Source organism: Oncorhynchus masou, chromosome 8, assembly GCF_036934945.1.
Source record: "Oncorhynchus masou masou isolate Uvic2021 chromosome 8, UVic_Omas_1.1, whole genome shotgun sequence".
Classification (NCBI taxonomy): domain Eukaryota; kingdom Metazoa; phylum Chordata; class Actinopteri; order Salmoniformes; family Salmonidae; genus Oncorhynchus; species Oncorhynchus masou.
Genome location: NC_088219.1, coordinates 11,903,062 through 11,918,836, shown reverse-complemented (window position 1 = coordinate 11,918,836; position 15,775 = coordinate 11,903,062). Strand labels below are relative to the sequence as shown.

The window sequence follows — 15,775 nt, the reverse complement described above, 5'->3', positions numbered from 1 at the left end:
ATTAAGCACATTTATTGTCTTTACAACCGGAGTATAGCCTACCTGGCTATAGATAGATGACATAAATGTGATGACATGTATTTTGACATGTGTTTTTTCCCACTACCCTTGTTTCAAGACAGGTGCATGATAATGGTCCATTCTAAATCAAAATAATGTCAAACATATGTTATTTAATATATATATATAAAGACAAGATTAAATCAATAATAGCCTGATGGGGTGACAATATTAGCCTATACCTTGTAAATTCTAAATGATCACTTGTGAATGACGCACAACATAAGAAATGCCTTTTTTTGGCGACTTTTTCGAATCGTAGTCGCACACCTCATGTAGCCTAGCCCATAAGCCTATATGATTGGATAAGGCTTGGATCACAACTGAAGTGGCCAAATAACTTCTTAAAATTAAGAACATTAATCTGCTTTACAAGGAAATGAAAAAGTGTGGGGCCTAACTGAAATAAGCCTGTGGTGAGTTTCAAATTTGGGAAAGATAATTGTCACGCTCGTCGTATGAAGGAGACCAACGTGCAGCGTGGTATTCGTACATTCTTATTTATTTAACGAATGAACACTGAACAAACTAACAAAATATCAAAATGAACCATGAAGCTATATGGATAGTGCAGACAGGCAACTAAACATATAACAAGATCCCACAAACACCAAAGGGAAATGGCTACCTAAATATGATCCCAAATCAGAGACAACGATAAACAGCTTCCTCTGATTGGGAACCATATCAGGCCACCATAAACATACAAATCACCTCAACTTACAAAACCCCTTTACAATACAAAAACTAGCATACCCACCCTAGTCACATTTTTACATATAAAGTCATATATAGTGAACAGAAAATTTGCCATGCAAAGAAATGAAAAACTGCAACAATGAAAAATAGGGCCCTGTGGGAATATGTTCTGTTCTCAAAATGGCAGCACATTGTAATATTGCCCCCACGTTGGCCTGGTGTGCATTTGTGGCCAATGAGATTGGAGCCATGTCTCCTGTCTTTGGCCAGATTGAACCCAGCCTCGTCCACAAAAACAAGAATGTGGGTCATTTCATGTCCTTCCAACTCCATTGTTCTCTATATAGTAACACAGAAACAAAATGTAATGTTAGTTTTACGTAGCCTATTCTAGAATCAGACAATTTAGTAAAGTTGAAATGTTTTCTGTTCTTATGGCTATCTACAAATTCAAGAAGTCTATACAGGCATCAGTGAAGTACAGTAGAACTCCCTGTACAATATACCATGTTCACACCAATGGTTAACCTGGAGATACTGGTTCCGCAGCTCCTACCAGGACATCCTGGTACCACAGCTCCTACCTGGACATACTGGTACCACAGCTTCTACCTGAACATACTGGTACCACAGCTCCTACCTGAACATACTGGTTCCACAGCTCCTACCTGAACATACTGGTTCCACAGCTTCTACCTGAACATACTGGTACCACAGCTTCTACCTGAACATACTGGTTCCACAGCTTCTACCTGAACATACTGGTACCACAGCTCCTACCTGAACATACTGGTACCACAGCTCCTACCTGAACATACTGGTACCACAGCTTCTACCTGAACATACTGGTTCCACAGCTTCTACCTGAACATACTGGTACCACAGCTCCTACCAGGACATACTGGTACCACAGCTCCTACCTGGACATACTGGTACCACAGCTCCTACCTGGACATACTGGTACCACAGCTCTTACCAGGACATACTGGTACCACAGCTCCTACCTGGACATACTGGTACCACAGCTCCTACCAGGACATACTGGTACCACAGCTCCTACCAGGACATACTGGTTCCACATCTCCTACCTGGACATACTGGTACCACAGCTCCTACCAGGACATACTGGTACCACAGCTCCTACCAGGACATACTGGTTCCACAGCTCCTACCTGGACATACTGGTACCACAGCTCCTACCTGGACATACTGGTACCACAGCTTCTACCTGGACATACTGGTACCACAGCTCCTACCAGGACATACTGGTACCACAGCTCCTAACTGGACATACTGGTTCCACATCTCCTACCAGGACATCCTGGTACCACAGCTCCTACCTGGACATACTGGTACCACAGCTCCTACCAGGACATACTGGTACCACAGCTCCTACCTGGACATCCTGGTACCACATCTCCTACCAGGACATCCTGGTACCACAGCTCCTACCAGGACATACTGGTACCACAGCACCTACCTGAACATACTGGTACCACAGCACCTACCTTAACATACTGGTACCACAGCTCCTACCTGAGCATACTGGTACCACAGCACCTACCTGAACATACTGGTACCACAGCACCTACCTGAACATACTGGTACCACAGCTCCTACCTGAGCATACTGGTACCACAGCACCTACCTGAACATACTGGTACCACAGCTCCTACCTGGACATACTGGTACCACAGCTCCTACCTGAGCATACTGGTACACATCACCTACCTGAACATACTGGTACCACAGCTCCTACCTGGACATACTGGTACCACAGCACCTACCTGAGCATACTGGTACCACAGCTCCTACCAGGACATCCTGGTACCACAGCTCCTACCTGGACATACTGGTACCACAGCTCCTACCTGAGCATACTGGTACACATCACCTACCTGAACATACTGGTACCACAGCTCCTACCTGGACATACTGGTACCACAGCACCTACCTGAGCATACTGGTACCACAGCTCCTACCTTAACATACTGGTACCACAGCACCTACCTGAACATACTGGTACCACAGCTCCTACCTGGACATACTGGTACCACAGCACCTACCTGAACATACTGGTACCACAGCTCCTACCTGGACATACTGGTACCACAGCTCCTACCTGAGCATACTGGTACCACAGCACCTACCTGAACATACTGGTACATGCTCCTACCTGGACATACTGGTACCACAGCTCCTACCTGGATACCACAGCTCCTACCTGGACATACTGGTACCACAGCTCCTACCTGGACATACTGGTACCACAGCACCTACCTGAACATACTGGTACCACAGCTCCTACCAGGACATACTGGTACCACAGCTCCTACCTGGACATACTGGTTCCACAGCTCCTACCAGGACATGTAGAGGTGGTACCACAGCACCTACCTGAACATACTGGTACCACAGCACCTACCTGAACATACTGGTACCACAGCTCCTACCTGAACATACTGGTACCACAGCACCTATGACATGTACCACAGCTCCTACCTTAACATACTGGTACCACAGCACCTACCTGAACATACTGGTACCACAGCTCCTACCTGAACATACTGGTACAGCACCTACCTGAACATACTGACATACCTGAACATACTGGTACCACAGCACCTACCAGCACATCCTGGTACCACATCTCCTACCTGAGCATACTGTACCTAACATGACTGGTACCACAGCTCCTACCTTAACATACTGGTACCACAGCACCTACCTGAACATGTGGTAGGTCTTTGGTACCACAGCCTACCTGACATGTAGAGGTTGTTGTGCATACTGGTACCACAGCTCCTACCTGAACATACTGGTATTCCAAAGCTCCTACTGTAACATACTGGTACCACAGCTATTACCTGAACATACTGGTATACAGCTCCTACCAGGACATCCTGGTACCACAGCTACTTAACATACTGGTACACAGCTCCTACCTGAACATACTGGTACCACAGCTCCTACCTTAACATACTGGTACCACAGCTCCTACCTGAACATACTGGTTCCACAGCTCCTACCTTTGGTACCACAGCTGTTCTGAATGAAATGCTGTAACAAAAGTAAAGAACCTTAACATACTGGTACCACAGCACCTACATATTTACATGGTTTCCTGAACATACTGTATGTTTGCACAATTGATGACCTGTGGACTTGTCCTACCAGGACATCCTGGTACCACAGCTCCTACCTCTTCCATTGAACATACTGGTACATGGTTTATAACATACTGGTACCACAGCTCCTTCACTCTGTCACTATTCCTCTCAAGTGGAACCTTGTAGAGTTGTTTCATTTGATTTTCTTTCAAAACTTCTTTCAAAACTGTCTATAGTGGAAATGCTGACCGAATTGATATTTGCGAAGATATTGTTGTCATTTATGATTGTACTTTGGATCTCTCTTAGCCTGATGGAATTCTTGGCTATGACCATGTTGCACATGTGTTGTTCTTGCTGATGGCTGAATACTGCTGCTCTGCCACCAGCATGAGGTCGTTGTGCAGTCCTATATATGACATGTAGAGGTCGTTGTGCAGTCCTATATATGACATGTAGAGGCCTTGTCCCTATTGACATGTAGACACCATGGTCCTATAATGACATGTAGACTTGTTCCTATATATGACATGTAGTCTGTACTCTCCAGTCCTTTATATGACATGTTTATAACACTGTGGACTTGTTTTACAGTCTGTATATGACATGTAGACCAGTCCTATTCCATGTGAGGTCACCATTCCTATGACATTCACAAATAGATAGTATATTGTATTCAAAATGTGCTGTACTACTGTACTACTGTATTACTGCATTACTGTATATTCCTCATACATATCTTACGGAACATTGTGGTTTTCACTTGCATTTACCTTTACAATAGTTGCTGTGTTGTTCTGAATGAAATGCTGTAACAAAAGTAAAGAACGGTACATATTTACCTGTTTTCCCTACTGTATGTTTGCACAATTGATGACACTGTGGACTTGTTTTACATTAGTCTGTACTCTCCGACCAGCCTCTTCCATTGTAACAATCATGGTTTATAACACTGTGGACCTTTTAACATTGGGCTGTACTCTCCGACCAGCCTCTTCCATTGTAACACCATGGTTTATAACACTGTGGACTTGTTGACATTGGGCTGTACTCTCCGACCAGCCTCTTCCATTGTAACACCATGGTTTATAACACTGTGGACTTGTTTTACATTAGTCTGTACTCTCCGACCAGCCTCTTCCATTGTAACACCATGGTTTATAACACTGTGGACCTGTTGACATTGGGCTGTACTCTCCGACCAGCCTCTTCCATTGTAACACCATGGTTTATGACATGGTCCACAATGTGGCTCTGATTTCATCAGTGACTCTTATTCTTTGCCTTCCACCTCTTCCTCTATTATGTCTTCCCCTAACACCACCACCACCACACATTCTTACTCATCTTCTTATTTCTCCTCCACCAGCATGAAGCTGCTGTTCAGGGTTGTGATGTTCCTCCATGTTCATAAATGGTAGTGATTGTGCTGTGGGCAAGCTCCATATATATGCTTTCAAACTTGATTGGTTGATTGGTAAGATTCTGATTCCTATTTCATTACTATGTCACCTGGCAGGTAATTTGCCAATTTAACAGACATCACAAACACTCCATGTCATAGATGTTTATGGAGTGTACATGTATGTCTGACAGATTTTGATCATTTAATGGATCCCTTTGCATGTGATGGCTCACATGATGAAAGAATGTTTAGAAGTTGTGAAGAGTATGACAATTTCAACAACAATCTACTCATCAGATTTGATCAGCCATGTGCATGTAGTTATTGTGCAAATTGTAGACAAATGTACTTCCTCTTTTGCACACATGCCAAAGCACATGCAATTTGCTTAAATTAATCAGAAATTCAAATCTGGTGTGAACAAGAAACTAATTGTTCAGAGATTTTAACTTATTGTTTTGAAAAAAATAATTATAATCGAGAATTGTGCCAAAAACTGTCTTTTGAGATCTATTGTATCCCACAACTGTCCCAGGAATATTTATTCCTCACACATAATAGAATAGGTCAACTTTTGTGCTGTGGAGGATAGCAGACTGACATAGGCTAGTGCTTTTGCTGTTCATCAGGCCTACTTATCTTGTTGGCTGACGAAAACTAAACGTGGATAGATCTTCCAATATCATCAATATGCACCTAGCAATTGGATAAGGACGTGCACAGTTGCTTCCCCAATGTGTCTGTCTTCACTTGTAGCCTGTGAGAAAGACATAATCAGGTGATGGAGAGCCATGTGAGTGAAAGGTGCATCAGAGCGTGCAGCACTCCGGGCCAAGGGCACAGCAGCCACTGGCCATAAAAGGCATGGATTTGTTTAGGGTGCATTACGGTTACACAAAGGGGATGCCGCCTTTAAATTCGAGGCATTATCAAGTGCTTGTCAAATTGTGCTTGAGAGACTGATGAAGTGTGAACATCCTGCGCAAAAAAAAACAAAGCAGAGCTCATGTTTTTCAAGCAACTTTTTTCAAATCATCCTTAGAGTCACATCATGCAGCCTTACAATGTATACAAATGTAAACATATACAAATGTAAACAAATGTAAACATATAGCCCAACATTTGTAGAACAACTAAAGTTACATTATTAACTCTAAATGAAGCCTATAGGAGTACCTATATGTTTGTTAACCGCTCAACACAGAATAGCCTCATCTGCGCACTCCCTCAAATAATTTGTTCAATGGTATTCTTCATGCTATAAAATAACGCCACAGCGCTAGGTGCATCTCAATATTAGTGTTCATAATGTTTTATACGCTAATCGTATGTGTGGAGACTTTTTGAATAGGACCTCCTCTCAGAGAGAGAGATACATTTATATCACATTACAGGAAGAGCATTACTGGGGAAGAGGTGCATTACTGGGGAAGAGGTGCATTACTGGGGAAGAGGTGCATTACTGGGGAAGAGGTGCATTACTGGGGAAGAGGTGCATTACTGGGGAAGAGATGCATTACTGGGGAAGAGGTGCATTACTAGAAAGAGGTGCATTACTGGGGAAGAGGTGCATTACTGGGGAAGAGGTGCATTACTGGGGAAGAGATGCATTACTGGGGAAGAGATGCATTACTGGGGAAGAGGTGCATTACTGGGGAAGAGATGCATTACTGGGGAAGAGGTGCATTACTGGGGAAGAGGTGCATTACTGGGGAAGAGGTGCATTACTGGGGAAGAGGTGCATTACTGGGGAAGAGGTGCATTACTAGAAATAGATGCATTACTGGGGAAGAGGTGCATTACTGGGGAAGAGATGCATTACTGGGGAAGAGGTGCATTACTGGGGAAGAGGTGCATTACTGGGGAAGAGGTGCATTACTGGGGAAGAGGTGCATTACTGGGGAAGAGATGCATTACTGGGGAAGAGGTGCATTACTGGGGCAGAGGTGCATTACTGGGGAAGAGATGCATTACTGGGGAAGAGATGCATTACTGGGGAAGAGATGCATTACTGGGGAAGAGGTGCATTACTGGGGAAGAGATGCATTACTGGGGAAGAGGTGCATTACTGGGGAAGAGATGCATTACTGGGGAAGAGGTGCATTACTGGGGAAGAGATGCATTACTGGGGAAGAGGTGCATTACTGGGGAAGAGATGCATTACTGGGGAAGAGATGCATTACTGAGGAAGAGATGCATTACTGGGGAAGAGGTGCATTACTGGGGAAGAGATGCATTACTGGGGAAGAGATGCATTACTGGGGAAGAGGTGCATTACTGGGGAAGAGGTGCATTACTGGGGAAGAGATGCATTACTGGGGAAGAGGTGCATTACTGGGGAAGAGGTGCAAACTAATGATGCATTGATCATTCCAACATATCAATGTCAGATGGATATACTCAGGTGGTGTTAACCAGGTGCTGTTAAGGTGATATGCATTCCAAATATCTGCATTACTGGGGAAGAATGCATTACTGGGGAATCAAAAACTAGTATTCAACAATGGGGTAAGAGATGCTTATTGTCAGGCCACATGCTCATGTCTGGTTTGTCTGTCATTACAGGGAAGAGATTTACATTACTGGGTGCCCACATGCATTTCTGGGGAAGATGTTGTTACTGGGAACAGTAGGTCTCAGTCATTACTAACATGGTCAGCATGTAACCTGTAGGAGGTAGATGCATTACTGGGAAGACTGCATTACTGGGGTAAGGGTGCATTACTGGGGAAGAGATGCATTACTGGGGAAGAGATGGGGGGTTACTGGGGGTTGGTGCATTGATGGGGGTTGGTGTGGGGTTGATGGGGGTTGGTGTGGGGTTATGGGGGGAGGTGCATTGATGGGGGTTGGTGTGGGGTTACTGGGAAGTGGGGGTTACTGGGGGTTAATGGAGGCATTACTGGGGGTTGAGGGGCATTACTGGGGAAGAGGGGCATTACTGGGGGGTTGGTGAGGGTTAATGGAGGGTTGGTGGGGGTTGATGGGGGTTGCATTACTGGGGAAGATGGGGGTTGGTGTGGGGTTGGTGGGGGGTGCATTACTGGGGAAGGTGTGGGGTTGTGGGGAAGAGGTGCATTATGGGGAAGAGGTGGGGTTACTGGGGGTTGAGATGCATTACTGGGGAAGGGTGGGGTTGATGGGGGAGGTGCATTACTGGGAATGGTGCAAACTAATGATGGGGTTGATCAAATTCCAACATATCAATGTTGATGGGGGGTTTGTGTGGGGTGCTGTTAATGCAGGTGCTGTTAAGGTGATATGCATTCCAAATATCTGTCTGTATTTTAAAATGCCCACTCTAATTGTTTTAAAAAATTTAAAGAAAATAATCCACCTGTACTGTATTACTTTTGGTAACAATGTATTTATAAAATCCCGTGCTAGCTACAGAATCAGGCCACATGCTCAGGTGTTACATGGATTGTCTGTCTTGCAGGTTAATGAGATTTACCAATGGTCCCTGGGTGCCCACATCTAAGGCATTTGGTTCAAGGTCCACCTATCATCATGATATGTCACTGCAAAGGGGGAAAACAGTCATTTCAATGCACTGCAGACATTCTGGGAAATATAAACATCCTCTTACAGAGTTTGTAAGAAGAGACTGAGTTGATGTTGACAATCCTTTCCTGTATTGGCTCCAGTCTTTGAGTCTGATAGAGCTGGGGAACTGTTGGAGTCTGGAGTTTGGTGGGGGTTCCTGTGGAGTTGATGGGGGAGTTGATGGGGGGTTGAGTACCATGGGCCATCTTCCTCACCAGGGGTTTGGTGGGGGTTGGTGCAGTTGATGGGGGGACTTGGGGTGGGGTTGATGGGGGTGCTCTCATGTGGGGTTGATGGGGGTTGGTGTGGGGTTAATGGACACAGTTGGTGTGGGGTTGATGGGGGTTGGTGTGGGGTTGTGGGGGGTTGGTGTGGGGTTAATGGAGGTGCTTGATGGGGGGTTGGTGTGGAGTTAATGGAGGGTTGGTGTGGGTGCTCTGGGGGTTGGTGGGGTGCTTAATGGAGCAGGTGGGGTTGATGGGGGTTGGTGTGGGGTTGATGGGGGGGTTGGTGTGGGGTTGATGGGGGTTTGGTGTGGGGTGCTTGATACAAAACACACAGGGTTGGTGTACAATTGGTGGGGGTTGGTGGGGGTGCTTCATACAGTATACACAGCAGGTGCTTCATGGGGGGTTGGTGTGGGGTTGATGGAGGGTTGGTGTGGGAATGGTGTGGGGTTGATGTGGGGTTGGTGGGGGGTTGATGGGGGATTGGTGTGGGGTTGATGGGGGGGTTTGTGTGGGGTTGGTAGGGGGTTGATGCGGTAGGAGATCAGTTTGTGTTTTGCCCTCTCCCTGTCTGTCTGTAGAATGTTTAAAATGCCCCCCATTTTTTTTATAAGATTTAAAGAAAATAATCCACCTGTACTGTATCTACTTTTGGTAACAGTGTATTTAATAGTAAAACCCTGTTACCATAGCTACAATATACACATCTTTTCTCATTTACACATCAGGTGTTCAGGTACAATATACACAGCAGTGCTCTCATACAATATACATGAAGGTGCTATTATGGATTGCCTGTGATTGCCAGTTTATATGAGAGAATTCCTAATTTGCTGTCATGGCATCGGTGTGCCACCTCTAAGGCATTTGGAACTTCAAGAGTACCACCTACTGGCTAGCAGGATATGCCACGAATACTTTGGGGGAAAAAGTCATTTCAATGCACTGCAGACATTCTGGGAAATATACAACATCCTCTTACAGAGTTTGTAAGAAGGGACTGAGTTGATGTGGTGACAATCCTTTCCTGTATTGGCTCCAGTCTTTGAGTCTGATAGAGCTGGGGAACCCGTCTCAGAGTCTCTGGAGAATGTATGTCGCTGGGCCTTCCTGCAGCAGAAGGAGGACAGGAGTGATGCAGAGTACCATGACCATGCCATCTTCCTCACCAGACAGGAGTTTGGCCCCTCCGGCATGCAAGGTACTGGACAGACTTATTAATGGGCTCTCATACAGTATACACAGCAGGTGCTCTCATACAATATACACAGCAGGTGCTCTCATACAATATACACAGCAGGTGCTCTCATACAATATACACAGCAGGTGCTCTCATACAATATACACAGCAGGTGCTCTCATACAATATACACAGCAGGTGCTCTCATACAATATACACAGCAGGTGCTCTCATACAATATACACAGCAGGTGCTCTCATACAATATACACAGCAGGTGCTCTCATACAATATACACAGCAGGTGCTCTCATACAATATACACAGCAGGTGCTCTCATACAATATACACATCAGTTGTGTGCATACAGTATACACACTCCTTTCTCTCTCTCTTTCTCTCCCTTTCTCTCCTTCTCTCTCGCTTTCAATTCAAATCAATTTGCTTTATTTGCATGACGTAACAATGTACGTATTGCCAAAGCTTACTTTGGAGATTTACAATATTAACATCATTAAAATAATAATAATCAATATGGTCAAAGGGACAACAGTAACAACAATAATCAAGTGTCAAAATAACCTTACATTGAACAATAACAACTACAATAAGCAATTACAATAAGAATTACAATAAGAATAGAGGACAGGTTGTCTCTCTCTCTCTCACACACTTTTTCTCTCCTCTCCTCTCTCTCTTTACCTCTCTTTCTCTCGTTGCTTAGGTTACGCTCCTGTGACGGGTATGTGCCACCCAGTGCGGAGCTGCACTCTCAACCACGAGGATGGCTTCTCCTCTGCCTTTGTTGTGGCCCATGAGACTGGACACGTGTGAGACACACTTATACACACACACCATTCAACACACAGGATACACACACCATTCAACACACAGTATACACACACCATTCAACACACTGTATACACACACCATTCAACACACTTATACACACACACCGTTCAGCACACTTATACACATACACCATTCAACACAGTATACACACACCATTCAACACACAGGATACACACACCATTCAACACACAGGATACACACACCATTCAACACACCGGATACACAAACACCGTTCAACACACAGTATACACACACCATTCAACACACAGTATACACACACCATTCAACACACAGTATACACAAACACATGTATTACTGCAGTTAGAGGCATTTACATTTTATAGGTTAACTCTCTTGAAAATGAATACAGCACACGGTACACCTGCATGCATACTCCCAGACGTGTAATTAGTGCCTGCTGTTTATGTGACGCCCCCCTGACAGGCTGGGTATGGAGCACGATGGCCCCCCTGGTAATGAATGTGGTGATGAGGTGCCCATGGGAAGCATCATGGCCCCTCTGGTGCAGGCTGCCTTCCATCGATTCCACTGGTCCCGATGCAGCCAGGCGGAGCTCAACAAGTATCTGAAGTGAGTCCAGGTCAACCCTGACCTCTGACCTCTCTCTGGTGCCACAGTCAGGACATACACATCTCTATCCCAGGATAACATGGCTTTTATGTTGTCTTATGGTCTTGTACAGATTAGGTTAATTATGGAGGGAGGGAGATCTCTGTGTGTGTATTGCAGCCATGTGGCTCATCCCTCATGGCAGGGTTCCAAACAAATGGTTTGGTGGTTTGAGGAAAATATACAGTGGGGAGATATATTGGGGAGATTTGATACACTGCCGATTTTGCAGGTTTTCCAACTTACAAAGCATGTAGAGGTCTGTAATTCTTATCATAGGTACACTTCAACTGTGAGAGACAGAATCTAAAACAAAAATCCAGAAAATCACATTCTATGATTTTTAAGTAATTAATTTGCATTTTATTGCATGACATAAGTATTTGATACATCAGAAAAGCAGAACTTAATATTTGGTTATTTGCAATTACAGAGATCATACGTTTCCTGTAGTTCTTGACCAGGTTTGCACACACTGCAGCAGAGATTTTGGCCCACTCCTCCAGGTTTCGGGGCTGTCGCTGGGCAATACGGACTTTCAGCTCCCTCCAAAGATTTTCGATTGGGTTCAGGACCTTGAGATGCTACTTACAGAGCCACTCCTTAGTTGCCCTGGCTGTGTGTTTCGGGTCGTTGTCATGCTGGAAGACCCAGCCACGACCCATCTTCAATGCTCTTACTGAGGGAAGGAGGTTGTTGGCCAAGATCTCGCGATACATAGCCCCATCCATCCGCCCCTCAATACGGTGCATCCCCCCAATTTTTTTTTTTAACCTTAATTTTACTAGGCAAGTCAGTTAAGAACAAATTCTTATTTTCAATGACGGCCTAGAGAGGTGGGTTAACTGCCTGTTCAGGGGCAGAACAGCAGATTTGTACCTTGTCAGCTCGGGGATTCGAACTTGCAACCTTTCGGTTACTAGTCCAATGCTCTAACCACTAGGCTACCCTGCCGCCCCAAAGAATGATGCTTCCACCTCCATGCTTCACAGTTGGGATGGTGTTCTTGGGGTTGTACTCATCCTTCTTCTACCTCCAAACACGGCGAGTGGAGTTTAGACCAAAAAGCTCTATTTTTCTCTCATCAGACCACATGTCCTTCTCCCATTCCTCCTCTGGATCATCCAGATGGTCATTGGCAAACTTCAGATGGGCCTGGACATGCGCTGGCTTGAGCAGGGGGACCTTGTGTGCGCTGCAGGATTTTAATCCATGACGGCGTAGTGTGGTTTTCTTTGAGACTGTGGTCCCAGCTCTCTTCAGGTCATTGACCAGGTCCTGCCGTGTAGTTCTGGGCTGATCCCTCACCTTCCCCTTGATCATTGATGCCCCACGAGTTGAGATCTTGCATGGAGCCCCAGACCGAGGGTGATTGACCGTCATCTTGAACTTCATCCATTTTCTAATAATTGTGCCAACAGTTGTTGCCTTCTCACCAAGCTGCTTGTCTATTGTCCTGTAGCCCATCCCAGCCTTGTGCAGGTCTACAATTCTATTTATGATGTTCTTACACAGCTCTCTGTCCTTGGCCATTGTGGAGAGGTCGGAGTCTGTTTGATTGAGTGTGTGGACAGGTGTCTTTTATACAGGTAACAAGTTCAAACAGGTGCAGTTAATACAGGTAATGAGTGGAGAACAGGAGGGCTTCTTAAAGAAAAACTAACAGGTCTGTGAGAGCCTGAATTCTTACTGGTTGGTAGGTGATCAAATACTTATGTCATGCAATAAAATGCAAGTTAATTACTTAAAAATCATACAATGTGATTTTCTAGATTTTTGTTTTAGATTCCGTCTCTCACAGTTGAAGTGTATCTATGATAAAAATGACAGACCTCTACATGCTTTGTAAGTAGGAAAACCTGCAAAATCGGCAGTGTATCAAATACTTGTTCTCCCCACTGTAATTCATATAGTTTAGAGGGACTAAAACCAAATGGAAACTGTGTAGAAATGACAATGGACCTACATTCATACAGTTTCTTGACTGTTCAACTCACTAATAATCAGTGTGCACCATCAATTGACCCCCGCACCTGTCTGATTCAGAGGGGTTGGGTTAAATGCGGAAGACACATTTCAGTTGATGGCATTCAGTTGTACAACTGACTAGGAATCCCCTTTCCCATTCCCTTACATTTATACAGTTTCTTGACTGACCAGCTCACCAGTAATCACTAGACAGTCAAGGAGCATCGAAAAGTCCAAAAAAACCATTGATAGAGAACTTTGCATATGTAAACATTTTTGACGCCCTTACAGTGTAAAACACAATGAATATTCAATTTTGAGCTAATTAATTAAACCGATAGATCTTAACCAAACCCTTCAACTCCAATGAATATGTTTTCCTCCCACAGCTCGTATGACTGTCTCCGTGACGACCCCTTCGACCATGACTGGCCGGCGTTGCCACAGTTACCAGGGATCCACTACTCTATGGACGAGCAGTGTCGCTTTGACTTTGGCGCCGGCTACACCATGTGCACGGCGGTGAGTCCTTCATCAACCTCACAGCCATATGTACCCGAATGCCAAACAAGCTGTCGCCACACCAGCAGTGTCTAGCGCAGCTACCAATTTAATTGAATAGCCATCTCTTAGAAAGGTCACCATCTGGGCCCCAATGATGCTCAAATCCAACGGAGCCTGAGCTTCACACCAGCATCTCTCTTATGACCATCGTACTTGACTTCATTCCTTGACTTCCTCCTTGACCCCTTTAACGAGGTCAAGGTCAGGGCGTGACCATTAAACTGTATACCATCTTAGCTTTTAAGGCATCCAGGGAAGCAAATGTGATTTTTTTATGAACTCATGAGTTAAAAGCAGGCTGACTTCATCTGTTGGTGCAGTATGACCTCTTTAGATGAAAAAAAAACACAGAACAATGCCGAACAAGTTTAATTGTCCCTCTTTAAAGAGGAAAGCTGCATTTCAGAGTCAGTTATATTTAAATGTGTTTCATTGTTTTCTTTCAAAAAGGCTGAACCTATTTGGGGGAGATGGTTTTGGTTTGATGTGGAAAGAAGAAAATGAAAACAGCTGTAACAGCGGGTTTCTGGATCACATTCTGGAGTAAATTGGAGGGAGAGTCTTTTGGATGCTTTGCTTCAATTTCTTGTCAAACTATTTCCTTAGCTGCAAAGGGTGGCCCGTTCAGCAAAGCAGGTAAGGCATCAGCCTCGGTCAGAGAAGTGTGTCCATGGCTTCTCTGTCTAACGTTGTCCACAAACCAGGTGTCTGCCAGGGTGTTTAACTATGTCACTGTCTATTCTTTGTGACATTGATGAACGTTTGTGTGATTCAGAGCTAGTATATTATGAATCTGGTGCACTGTAAGGTGACGTATTTTACAGACCTGTCTTCATGTGTACACACACACACACACACACGTAAACATGCCTCCATGATGTTTTCCATGTCTTTAGGTTCAGGTTACATGTATGTTCTCACACAGGTTGTTATTTTGATTGATGGTGATGGAATAAGCAAAGATGGGTGATTTCAATGTAGTCTAAATCACTGTGGGTAAGTCGTGACTGGTGAAACATACTCCTCCGAACGTGTCTGACTGAACTGTGCTGTGAGTAAATCTCTTGTGGACACACTATGTCAACATAACTAGTACATCTGACCAGATCACGGGAGATTTTAGTTCTGGGTTATTAAGCAAGATTATGCTGTGAGTGACAACATGTTTTGATATAGATTCATAGTATGGTTTCTTCTTTCTACTGTATGTACTTCACGTGTTCAATGTCTTGTTGCATCAGATTTGACATGTTCAATGTCTTGTTGCATCAGATTTGACATGTTCAATGTCTTGTTGAATGACCATGGTAATGTTTGTGCTTCACAACATGTAAATATTAACATAGACATCCTTAATGACAGTATTAATTGTATTCAGTGAATGCAACCAGCGACAATTGTGGACGGTTGTGTACATACACTACAGTTTATGTTTTCTTGGTTGACATGTTAAGGCTGAGGGAAGCTTTCTTGATCAGCATCTGAGAGAGAGCATGAATCTGTTTCTTTTAGTACAGCACCTACGACCCCTGCACG

At 44.4% G+C, this 15,775-nt stretch overlaps 1 pseudogene; it reads left to right on the top strand.

Annotated features, from left to right (window-relative positions):
• LOC135544092 (A disintegrin and metalloproteinase with thrombospondin motifs 2-like) overlaps positions 1 to 15,775 on the top strand; it is an 83,965-nt pseudogene that overhangs the window by 49,878 nt on the left and 18,312 nt on the right.